This window comes from Mus caroli, unplaced genomic scaffold, assembly GCF_978045245.1.
Source record: "Mus caroli unplaced genomic scaffold, Mus_caroli_1 scaffold_5, whole genome shotgun sequence".
In the NCBI taxonomy this organism is placed as follows: Eukaryota; Metazoa; Chordata; class Mammalia; order Rodentia; family Muridae; genus Mus; species Mus caroli.
Genome location: NW_028227260.1, coordinates 29622439 through 29634138, shown reverse-complemented (window position 1 = coordinate 29634138; position 11700 = coordinate 29622439).

Genomic DNA, 11700 nt, shown 5'->3' with positions numbered 1-11700 from the left:
ACTTGGGATTGTAAGCATGTAGAACTTAAGCATAAGATATAATGCATTGCAAGATTTTAAGTGAGTTTCTTTGTATATGACTGTATAAGGATATACAGTTTTCTTTGAGACTCCTAGAATATAGACCTTGGTGGAGAATGCTCCTTTCTTCTTTTAAACCTTGATCTACCTTTCTGTGGGGAGGGTTGGTTTTCTTTTGCTTTTTTGTTTCGGGTTTTTTGATTTTTGAGACAGGGTTTCCTCTGCTCTAGCTATCCTGGAACTCACTTTGTAGACCAGGCTGGCCCAGAACTCAGATCATCCTGCCTCTGCCTCTGGGCTTAAAGGCATATACCACCACGCCCCGCCTCTGGATCTACCTTTGATTTCATTCTGCTTTTGTTGAATATGGGGATAGCTGTGTTGGTTAGACTTTTGACAAAAGTGAGTCAAGAGGAAATAGAGGAAGCTATGACGTCTTTTTTTTTTTTCCTGGAAAAAAGCTCAGGGACGTAATTGCTACTTCCTGAAGTATTGGATCTGTGTGTCAAAGTTCATCATTTCAGAATGCAATAGCTACTTATCCACAAATAATACTATCCAAGAACCATACTGAATACCTAAAACCATAGGTATTATATAACCATGTATAAAGTCGATATTTCACTACACAAGCATACCTATGGTATTTATAAATCTATGTGCACATGGGTATGTGAGATACCATGTACCTGTGGAAGTCAGAGAACAACTTGAAAATTGTCTTTCTACCAGGTGGGGCTCAGGAATCTAACTCAAGCCAGGCTCCTCAGCAAGTGCCTATATCCACCAGCCACATCTGTTTGGGGGGGGGGGATTCCCTCATATGTTTGAGGCAAGGTCTCACTATAGCCCTGGCTGGCCAGGAACAGGCTAGTTAAAATTTGGAGAGATCTGCCCCTTCAAGTGCCGGGATTAAGTGTGTGTGTGTGTCTGTATCTGTATCCTGTACCCAGCTCCCTACAGCGAATTTATAGTCTATTTTATTTCTAATGATGCTTTGCTGATGAATGTATTCTACCATGTGAGTCCTGGGAATCAAACTAGGTCATCATGCATTGAGACTGAGCCATCCGGCCAGCCCCTTAGGATTTTGGAAACAGGGTCTGTAGTCCAGATCGACCTAGAACACAGCAGTGTCTCAGGTTTGCCTTAATTTTTGTGGCAATCCTGCTCCAGCCTCCTCTGAGTATTAGATTACAGGCATGAGCCACTACCCCTAGTTTGGCAGTGGATTCTTAACTAGTTATTTAGCAGGAAGCAGCACCCCAGTGGTGCAGTTAACGGGGAAACTCCCTGTGATGTGAGAGACCTTACGCTCTCACCTCGCCTTTATCCCCAGAGATCTGAGAACAGGTGCCTATGCTATTGAACAACTTGCAAAGCCAATGCTTCTGTAAGATAAGGCCGGGGGCTCCTCGTCCCAAGTACCCTTTCCAGATCTCGAAGTGTTCTGCTGCAGACAAGGGGTGAGAGTGCGTCCCTAGTCTAAAGAGGCTGAGACTGGCAAGCTGCCATGAATTTGAGCCATCTTTTCTATCTCAGAAAATAAAAATAAAAAATAAAAATAAAACGGTGTTCCCTACTAAAAGTGCTAGAGTCAGTTAGTAGCATGACTCTTAAACTGAGGAGTATTACGAAATACCTAGAATTGAGTTTTAGAAAAGCACTATCTTTATTGGCCTGCCTTCCTCCCCCTCCCTGCTAAGGAAGTGGTCTGCAGAAGGGAATCAATCCAGTGATAGGTACTCCCTGCTGCACACACAGTATTAGCAAGGCTGAAGAAGGTAGCTTCCCACTCAGGCCGAGTGCTCAGGCTAGAGACCATTGGGAGACAGTGCTTTGTGCGGAGAACCCATTACTTGAGATGGGGAAGTGGAGTCTTTGTGTCTCCATATTTACCAAGGCCTCAGTTGATTAGCCTCTTAAAGTCAACCCCTGGCTTTTTGCTCCGCTTTTGCGAAGGACCACCATCACCACCACCCTGGGGTTTTTGCAACCCATGCATATTAGGGCCTCAAGTTTGGATACAAGAGGATCCTGCATCTTTGGAGTCCTCTTGAGGGCATCATCTGAGGTAATAAGTCACCTTAGTCATCTAACTGCGAATGGGAGAAGAAACAGACAACACAGCGACAGGCAGGCACACACTTTAAATTACTTCCTGTCATACTTCCAAGCCAAGAATTGATAGTCTTGTATCTATTAGTACTTTGCTGGTTTCTCCCAATTGCTTCTTGCAATCTGGTACCACAAAATAGACATCGGCTCCAGGATACTGCTGCCCTGTAACGAGAGGCTACTGTTGAGACATCGGGGAGTTAATGACATGGATTACAGCTAATGATTTCCTCTTTAAAATTTTTTTTGAAGGTTTTTTTTTTTTTTTTTTTTTTTTAAAGAGACATTATATAGCCAACTGGACTCCACATCCTAACTCCCTTTTGTGTTTGTTTTCTTTCTTTCTTTTTTTTTTTTTTTTTTTTTTTTGGTTGGTTGGTTTTTTCGAGACAGGGTTTCTCTGTGTAGCCCTGGCTATCCTGCCTGGCTTGGAACTCCCAGAGATCTGCCTGCCTCAGCTTCCTGAGTACTGTGATTAAGGGCACGTGGCACCACACAGGGCTTAAGATGTTTGTTATATATGTGTACCTATGTGAGCACGTTGGTTTGCACACTTACAGGCAGATACCCATGGCTGCCACAAGGGGGCATCAGATCCCCTGGAGTTGGAATTACAGGTTACTCAGAGCAGCAAGCATCTGAATGGTTGAGGTGTCTATTCATCCCTCCCTCCCCCCGGGTCTTTTTTGGGGGTGGGGGGGTTCAAGACAGGGATTCTTTGTAGACCAGGCTGGCCTCGAACTCAGAAACCCACCTGTCTCTGCCTCCCAAGTGCTGCGATTAAAGGCGTGTGCCACCACACCCGACTTGCATGATGCCCAATGGAATCATGTTAAGATATGTCTATCTTTTCATAGTTTTTTTTCATTATTATAAATTCTTTCTCTTTGCTTTTCTTGGGGTGGGGGGCGTCTTTTTTGAGGCAGGATCTCATTCTGGCAATCTTTCTTTAGTTCCAGCATGCTTGGATTACAGTTATGTAGCACCATGCCTGGCTTAATTTTTTTCTTTTTAAAAGTTATTTTTTAAAGCCAGCTGTGGTAGCCCAGACCTTTAATACAAGCACTCAGGGGGCAGATATGTGCAGATTTCTTGAGTTAGTCTGGTCTACATAAGTTCTAATACTTTTAAAGCTACATAGTGAGACCCTGTCCCAAAAACAAAATGGAATTTTTAAATGATCTTGTAGGGCTAACAAGATAGCTAGCTCACCAGGTTAAGTATCTCCTCCCAAGCTGTTGCGTGCCCATAAATTGTCCTCTGGCTGTGGCATATGGGCCATAGCATATGTATGCCCTGCCACACAAAATAAATAAAAATTTAATTTTAAATGTAATTTTGTATATATTGGAATTTTACACTATAAGAATCCATTATCTTATAGACACTTTTTGTGACAAGAACAACTGCACTCTGCTTATTTAAAACCTCCAGGCTGGGGATACAGTTCAGTTGGTACACCGCTTACCTAGCATGCACAAGGCCCTGGGGGGAAAAATCACCTATAATCCTAGCAGTTTGGAGGTAAAGGCAGGAAGCAGTCAAGATCATCATTTACAACACTGAAGAAATGTGCTGACCAGTGGTAGTGTACACCTTTAGTGCCAGCATTTGGGAGTTAGTAGAGGCAGGCAGATCTCTTGAGTATGAAACCAGCGTGGTCTGTGGGAGTTCCAGGACAGCCAGGGCTACAAAGCCAAGCCAAACAGCAGAAACTGCTGCTGCTGCTACGGGGCTGGCTTGGAGCTTAGGATGTAGAACAGGCTGGCCTTGAATTTAAAGAAATGTGCCTAAAACATTTTTAGTGGTGGTGCTAGAGTTAGCAATGTGTTATTTACCGGTAATTGGAGTTCACTATCAAACACTGCATTGCCCTCTGTGTAGAGGCTGTCCTGGAGTATGACTGATGTACCATGGGTCACAATATTCATGAAAACTGGCTCCTCCTTCCCCTAGCAGTCATAAAATACCAGCCACTCACTCCTCTGCTAATAGGATTTCAGGGCCACCCATCCCGACACACACACTATGCTGCGATTTTGTCTGAGCTTGTGCAGCATCTATGCATAGTGTCACAAACACTGACTTCCTATGCGCATCTGCCTGTGGGATCTGGAAGCACTGTTTCCTTGAAGTCACCCATCACTGGTGTCTGAGACTCTTTCTTGCCCCCTCTTTGTGAAGATGCAGAGGCTTTGGGGAACGGTGTGATATGTATGCCCTATTTAAGGCTGACTTCCCTATAGTCTCACAGTTTTTGTACGTTGACCAGTTGTGAGTCTTTGTGCTTAGTCACTATATACTACAAGAAGCAGCTTCTCTGGCGATTATTGAGAGAGACTTCTACAGAGACTTTTTACCCACTGGGCAAGATGGTGGATGAGGTGACCTAACAGCAGGTCATTTAAACTTCCTTTCCAATGGCAGCCCCTGAACAATAGTTTTAGGTGAGTCTGGGTATATAGGTATATAAATCAAATATTTACTAAGAATAAGTCAAATTTATTTCAAATTTTCTTTAATCTACATATAATTTGATTTAATTTTTGAGATAAGGTCTTTATATGTAGTTCTGGCCTTTCTTACTAGGCTGGCCTTGAACTCACAAAGATCCACCTGCCTCTGCCTCCCGAGTGCTGGCATCAAACACATGTATATTATTAAGGATGAAAGAACATTTAAATACTAATGAACTGAATTGCTCATTTATTTTACATGGATTAAACTAAACTTGACTAAATATTTGGTACTGCAGATCTAAAGTATCTTTATGGTTTTCCAGGGGTGATTGATATTTATATTTTATACTGGTCACACTGAGAATAGCACACATTACTTAAATATGTAATATAAAATGACAGAAGTGTATTTACTACCGTTTCAGAGGTTGCCTGAAATTCTGTTCTAATTCCAAGCCAAATTTATTTTAAAAGGTTTTATAAGACTCAAGTCAGGGGGCTGGTGAGATGGCTCAGTGGGTAAGAGCACCCGACTGCTCTTCCGAAGGTCCAGAGTTCAAATCCCAGCAACCACATGGTGGCTCACAACCATCCGCAACGAGATCTGGCGCCCTCTTCTGGAGTGTCTGAAGACAGCTACAGTGTACTTACATATAATAAATAAATAAATCTTTAAAAAAAAAGACTCAAGTCAGCAATTTAGACAGCAATTTTTAAGTATTTTATTTTACAATATGGCTGTTTGCCTGCATATATTTTTATGTACCATGTGTATGCCTGGTGAAATCTGAGGCCAGAAGAGGACATTGAAATCCCTGGAACTGGAGTTATAGATGGTAGTGAGCACCATATGTATGCTGGGTATTGAACCCCAGTCCTCTGGAAGAACAGACAGTTACCCTAACTAATAAGCCATTTCTCCAACCTCAAAGAGGAATTTTTTTAAAAAATCAAGTGTTTTGACCAATACCATCCAAAGAAACCCTAATATGATAATTAACACTCTAAGGAATGAGGGCAGGGAAATATTAAAACACTGTAATTCATACTTAAACCTTTGCATTTCTGTAAGAACAGAAAACTGTCCTGTAAAAACACTGTAATTCATATCCTACAGTAATCTCAGATTTGAGTCAGTATGGTTCAGGCAGTGTTTGCTGGCATCGTGTTTCATGTCGCCCTGTGCAGCCGTTAAGTGTACTCCTGGATTCCGTGCCGAGATTACAGCGAGGGTACAGAATGCAGCACAGACAAGTGTCACCAGAAGCACCTCGGGTTCTCTGGCCTTTGAGTTGGAATTCATTTGGGGTTGTTGCACGTTCACTAACCAATTGCTGCCAGACTTTTCCCAACCCCGAATTTAATCACAAGACCCACAGTTTAGGAAGCTGTTGTCTACAAATAAGTAAATAAGTTATTAGGACTTGCCATAGTAAGGAACGCAATGATGGGCAAACCAGGTGCTATGGGAACCCTGGAGGAGATATCTAAACCTTAGGAGTCAGGAAAGACTTCCTGCTTCTGGGAGACAATTATTGTGACACACACCCGTCTTCTATCAGCTGGCACTTTTGTCAACATTCCTCAGCCTCCCTCATATCTGACTTGCTCTTCAGCTGCCATTTCTTGCATGGTTCTCCACCCTATCTAAGCCTTGAACTTCATCTGTATTTCTTGATTATTTTTTCCATTGGAAGACTTGTCTCATCATCAGTGATGGAGATTCCCAAGTCAATATCCTTTCTATTTTCCCCCTCAAACTCTTTTGAGATTGAGACCAGCCTGGTCTATAGAGTGAATTCTAGGACACCCAGGGCTACACAGAGAAACCTGTCTTGAAAAGCAAAACAACTTGAGGAGGAAAGGGTTTGTTTCAGCTTACACTTCTGGGTAACAGCTCATCACCGAGGGAAATCAGGACAGGAACTAAAGCAGAGGCCATAGACAGATACTGCTTACTATCTTATTCACCAAGGTTTGCACAGCCTGCATTCTTATACAGTCCAGGACCACCAGCCAATGGGTGGCAACATCCACCAAGAGCTGGGCACCCCCACATATCAAACGTTATAATCAAGAAAATATACCACAGGCTTGCCAACAAGCTAATCTGGTAGGGTCATTTCCTCTATTGAGATTCTCTCTTTTATTTTTTATATTAAATGCAGGTTTGTTGGGAATCTGCTCTTGGGTGGGCCAGATCATTGACCCCAAGCACAGAGGCCAGGGAAGTCACCATGGAGAGACAGAAGTGGGGAGAGAGGGAGACAGGGCACAGAGAGAAAGGGAAAGAGCTTCTTTTTTTGAGATTTTTTTATTAGGTATTTTCTTCATTTACCTTTCGAATGCTATCCCAAAAGTCCCCCATCCCCCCCCCACACACTCCTCTACCCACCCACTCCCACTTCTTAGCCCTGGTGTTCCTCTGTACTGAGGCATATATAGTTTGCAAGACCAATGGGCCTAAGAGCCTCTTTTTTAAAAAAAGGTTCTCTTTTTAGATTTATTTTGCTTTTATGTGTATGAGTGTTTACATGCATATGTGTACCACACATATGCCTGGTGCCCATAAAGATCAAATCCTCTGAAACTAGAATTACAGATAGGTGTGAGCCACTATGTGGGTGCTAGGGACTGAACCAGTGTCTTCTGCGAGAGCAGGAAGTACTTCTAACTGCTGAGCCATCTGTCCAACCCCTGAGGTTCCCTTTTCTAAAGTAACTCTAGATTGTTGTCAAGTTTGCATAAAGCTAGCAAGCATACATGGGTTTGGGGGCTCAAACTCACATTGCCAGGCAAAAGGCAAGTGTTTTTATCGGCTGAACCATCTTGTTGGCTCTTATATATCATTCTGGTGGAGACATGAAAAAAAAAACCTTCTTATCCAATGACAGACCAAATACAACTTGGTGGATCAATGAGTTTTATTGGGCTTACCAACAGGAATAAGAGTCAGGGGTTACTTACAGGAGCAGAAATGGCTAAAAGATGATGTCGGGCAGTGTGGCTAGTTTGATTGATGCTTGCAGACAGTTTAGCTGGTCTCTGACTCTTCAAGGAAGCTGGTCTGAGCCTAATCTAGGCAGCTCAGCTGGTCCAAGAGTGTCTTTCAGCAGTATGCTGGTGGAGTGGTGGAGGGAGGGATCTACTTCCAGAACTTCTGATGACTGATGCCTTCTTCTTCATTTTTTTTTTTTTTTTTTTTTTGGTTTCTCTGTGTAGCCCTGGCTGTCCTGGATCTCACTCTGTAGACCAGGCTGGCCTCGAACTCAGAAACCCGCCTGTCTCCGCCTCCCAAGTGCTGGGATTAAAGGCGTGCACCACCACGCCCGACTTGCTTGTGTCTTCTTTCCCGAGCTTAAGGAGCTTCTCTGCAGAATGGAAGGTTTTATGGCCAGGAAAAGCTGCAACACAGTATTCAACTGGTGTGTTTTGATTGGTGGGTTCGTTTGGGGGCGTGGTTGGTTTGGTTTCGTTTGGCTTTCATTCTGTAGCCCAGACTGGCCTGAACTCTCAAGCCTCCGGCTTCAGTTTCCCAAGTGTTGGCATTGTAGAAGTGTACGCTGTCATGCTCTGTGGAGAAGCATTCTCCTAGAATAATTTCTACCCCATAAATATTTTCAATCAGAGATTGATTGGAGCTGAGGGAGCAAAAGCTGTAACTAACAATAAGCATGGTACTGTATGCCTGCAGTCCCAGCAGTTGGGAAACTGAGGCAAGGAGATTGTGACTTACAGTCTGATAATAAAACAAGGACAAGGGCTGGTGAGATGGCTCAGTGGGTAAGAGCACCCGACTGCTCTTCCAAAGGTCCGGAGTTCAAATCCCAGCAACCACATGGTGGCTCACAACCATCCGTAACAAGATCTGGCTCCCTCTTCTGGAGTGTCTGAAGACAGCTACAGTGTACTTACATGTAATCAATAAATAAATCTTAAAAAAAAAAAAACAAGGACTGGGCGTGGTGGTGCACGCCTTTAATCGCAGCACTTGGGAGGCAGAGGTAGGTGGATTTCTGAGTTCGAGGCCAGCCTGGTCTACAAGTGAGTTCCAGGGCAGTCAGGGCTACACAGAGAAACGCTGTCTCGAAAAACCAAAAAAAAAAAAAAAAAAAAAAAAATCCAAGGACAAGAGAGAGAGAGAAAGGCAGCAAGCCTATGCATATATGTGTTCGAGTGTTGGGACAATTTCAACCACAGCTATACATATTTGCCCAGGTGGCTTATGCAGATAGTTAGGTATTCATGAAGGTGAAGTTGAGCTACTGAGCTAGGCCAGCCTGAAGTATCCTCCGTGATTATCAGTTTTATTTGGTTTTACCTTTCCTACCTATGTGTTTATGCATATGAGTGTTTTGCCTGCATGCACGTTTGTATGGCACATGTAAGCCTTGTTTCCTCGGTGGCCAGAGGAGGGTATAATTAATATCCCCCGGAAGTTGAGTTACAGATAGAGGGTCAGGAGCCACCACTGGGATTCTGAGAATCCAACCCAGATCTCCTGAGAAAGCAGCCAGTTCTCTTGGCCCCTGAGCCATCACCCCCACACCATCTGTGCCTTTTTAAAGACAGGATGTATATAACCCAGGCTGCCCTGAGACATGCTATGTATGTGGGAATGAATTTGCACTCATTTTTCTACCTCTACCTCTCAAATGTATGAGTGTATACAACCATACCTGGCTTCAGAAAGTGTCTGGAAAGGACAGGGAATTTGCAAAACCAAGGGACTCTGGGGCACAGGCTTAAATACATATATTAAGTGTGTATGGTAAAAATTGAGGTTATGAGACATTTAATAAAAAAAGGAGAAACAGACACCAATGGAGAAGGCTCTAAAGGGGAAAAAAAATGTCCCTCCTTTCAAAATGCTGGACCTAACATTCACAAAGAAATTTGGGAAGGGAAACTGAGAAGCCTTTCTTGGAACCTGTCATCCCATCACAGTGATGGTGGTTGCAGTGCATTTGGGAGCCATGAATGGTTGAGGTCACAGCAGCAGCAAGGAAATGAAAGATAATCTAAAGTAACAGCTTGACAGAGTCAAGAGCCGCACTTAGAAGGTGCCACTAGTAACCAAATGGGGACTGGCGAAACAGGAACTCATTGCAAAACGGAGACATTCTTTCCTTTTTTAACTGGCATATAATCCTCATACCTATTTATCAGGTGTGAGATGATATACAATGTGTACCAGTCAAATCAGGCTAATTCACATCTATCTACCAGCTCAGAGCTTTAGCATGACTTTGGCTGGGAACATTTACAATCCTCTCTTGGCTTTTTAAAAATAGTCAGTGAATGGTTGTCAACCAAAGTCATCGTGCCTCAGAACAATATAAGTGATTCCTCGTGCTGGTCCCTCTTTTGTCAACCATCCTCCCTGTCCCACACCTTGTCCCAGGTAATCTGTTCATCTTATGTCGTTGATTTTGAGACATTCTGGGCTTAAGTTTCTCCTGGCTTTTTCCTTTTTTCTTTTGCTGATACAGGTTTTTGTGGTGTATTCCAGGCTGGCCTAGACCTGATAATGTAGTGTAGGCTACATTACAGGTATGTGTACATACCGCATTTTCTTTTTAATTTTTATTTTACTTTTTAAGATTGGGGGGGGGGTCTGGTGAGATGGCTCAGCGGTTAAGAGCGCCGACTGCTCTTCCAAAGGTCCTGAGTTCAAATCCCAGCAACCACATGGTGGCTCACAAACCATAGACATAAAATAATTTTAAAAAAACTGACAATCTTCCTGTGCCAGCTTCAGTCACATGCAGGAAGCATCATGCCCTGTTGATTCTCTATTCTTTGAGATCAAGATTTGTTTGTCTTTCTTTTTTTTTTTTTTTTTTTTTTTTTTTTGGTTTTTTGAGACAGGGTTTCTCTGTGTAGCCCTGGCTGTCCTGGAACTCACTCTGTAGACCAGGTTGGCCTTGAACTCAGAAATCCGCTTGCCTCTGCCTCCTGAGTGCTGGGATTAAAGGAGTGCGCTACCAGGCCTGGCACTTTTGATATCCTGTAGTTCCATTGATTGACTCTTGGGGCTAAAGAGTAACTAATCTGAGAATGAGTGTACACTACGCAAATGACGTAAGCAAAATTCAAGACACCTGGACCAAAGAGGCAGCTCAGTGATAAAGAATTCTCACTGCTCTTTCCAGAGGACTCACGTGATTTCAGCACTCACATGGTGATGCCTAACCAGCATTTGTAACTCCAGTTCTAGTGGAGATCCAGCATCTTATTCTAACCTCGATGGGTACCAGGCACATGTGGAACACAGACATATAGGCAGGAAAACATAGACATAAAATAATTAAAAAAAAAAAAAGACCAATACAGAGCTGAGTGACAGTGTGGGGCACACCTTTGATCCTGGCAATTAGGAGGCAGAGGCAGATCATTGTGAGTGTTTGAGGCCAGCCTGATCTACATAATGAGTTCCAGAACAGCCAGGACTACAAAGAGCACTCTCTCTCTCTCTCTCTCTCTCTCTCTCTCTCTCTCTCTCTCTCTCTCTCTCAAAAATGCAAAGGTCCCTGTCTTGCTTTTTATAGCCGCCTCTGCCCTTCTTTAACTCTAAATATAATCATTGAAATTGAATCGAGGAGCATATGACCTTTGGGAGTTAGCATTATTTGTTTGTTTCTTTGTTTGCTTGCTTGCTTATTTATAGAATGTTAGGGAATTAATCCAGGGCCTTGCTCATGCTAGGCAAGTGCTCTGCCCCTGTGCTACATCCCAGCGCAGGACTGGCTCTTTCATCCAGCCTGATCGTCTGGAGCTACACTGAAGCTGTTGTGTGTATTGGTCGATTGTTCTTTTATTATGATGAGCCAGATGATGTGAGTGCGCCACAGTCTGCTCAAGCATCCAGCCACTGATGAGCATGTATGCTTCCAGTTTGTGGCGACTGAGAATAAAACTTTTATGGTCTATAAACATGCACAATTTTATGTACCTATAAAATCTATGGCCCACACTGGAGAGAAAACATGCAGGATTTCTCTAAGTTTGGCTTATATTTTGACTTTGCTTTTTCTGTTGCTGGGATAGAACTCTAACCCAAAGCTATTTAGGAGGAAGAGGGTTTATTACTTTACAGGTT